Consider the following 1,710-nt stretch of genomic DNA (forward strand, 5'->3'; position numbering starts at 1 on the left):
TCGGCAGGCGGACGCGCAACCACTGCGCCACCATACCACCTCTGGTTTTTAAACCAGAAGTGACTGCTATGTTAAAATGCTAACTTGAAATCCTGGGCTATTAAAAGTCACTTGAGAATTTTGTTATATGGGTCAATGCCTCTGAAGCTAATCAATTATATACACATATTGAGCAGCTATGTTTTCAAAGAACTGTATTGGTTATAAAGAGTGAAAAGATGTAGACTTGTAAAACCCAAAGGCCTCATAATCCAGATAGGGAGATGAATATATACAAAATTAAGTTTAATACAAGTTCAAGGGTTATGGGCACCTAGAAGAGAAGGTGATTTATTCTGAATGTTAGAATTGGAGACAATTTCCCAGAAAAAAATGAGAGTTGGGCTGGGTTTTAGACAGAGATTTAACACAAAGAATATTGATAATGGAATTGGTAAACTAGAGACTTCATCTCAGTGACAAGAAAGTGCATGATGTGTTTGGGGGAAGGGTGTATTTTTGGTGTGAGGATATCGTAAGACATATGATCAGAGGATATAAAGGTGGATTTTTCGATAAAGTGTATTAAATACCTTGCTTACCATTTCTGTAGATCTACTGATTTACCACCTTTTCTGCCTCCGAAAAAAAAAATGGGTAACGTTCTCCCAAAAATATTATTTCTCATTATTGACAATGATTTTCCCAGTGGGAAATAGAAATACTCTGATGGGGGAGGTATATTATAACTCGTGATTGGAAAGTTCTTAGTGTGTCCTGCCAAGTCCACCAGCAGCACTCCTATAAAACACACCAAAGTTAGGTGTACTAATTGTGCTGAAGCAATAGAGAACACATCCCAGAGGAAAACTGGGAGTAACTATGTAGGAGGATTAAGGAGGGATTTTTTTATGGACTTAATGTTTATGTTTGGTGAGTTTAAGGAGGAATTAGCATAGTCAGGGTCAATAGTGAATTAGACATGGTGGAGTAGCAGAGGCTACTTTGTGACTGGGTATCTTCATAAATGTATCCCTGAAGTGGAAAGATTAAGGTTGGGCTAAAGTTGTAGTGGGAAAGGAGCAGTAATCACTCATGTTGTTCAGAAGATTGGAATGTTTTGTCATGTTTGTGGTGCTCACATAGCCTTGTTGACATCCTGGTTTGAGCATTGTTTCTGACGGGAATATTGCAGTCTGGTTGTCATCAATGCCTATCCTACTCTTACTGATTATCAGCAAGACTGATTTTCACTTTTCAGGTCATCCTGCCCCATCCACCAGCATTCTTCATTCTTGGTTGAATATCTGCTGAGGGCACATCAAAGTGGTTTGTTGGTGGTGGAGGTGGGTATTTTTTGAGACTGATATATCTAGATCATTGTAAAATAATAACTAGGATTACTCTGTAAAAAATCTTGGAAATAGGATGCCCTGAAGACATGGTAAGTAGTTAGGAGGCTTTTTCAAAATTCTAAGTAAAAATTATGGGGGTCTTGGCTTAGATAGTGAGATTAGAAAAAATTAAAAAATAGTCAAGACACTTCCACAGTGGAATCTATGACTCACCAGCCAAATGATGTGGGCCATCCAGGAGTACATCTGAAAGAGTTTTGCAGTAAGCATATTAAATACTGATACATAATTAAGCACGTATCTCAGAATACTCAGGATGTTACAGGCTTTTCTGTATGCATTGTGGTAATTATACCATGATTGGAAGATGAGTAAA

Source organism: Physeter macrocephalus, chromosome 2, assembly GCF_002837175.3.
Source record: "Physeter macrocephalus isolate SW-GA chromosome 2, ASM283717v5, whole genome shotgun sequence".
Classification (NCBI taxonomy): domain Eukaryota; kingdom Metazoa; phylum Chordata; class Mammalia; order Artiodactyla; family Physeteridae; genus Physeter; species Physeter macrocephalus.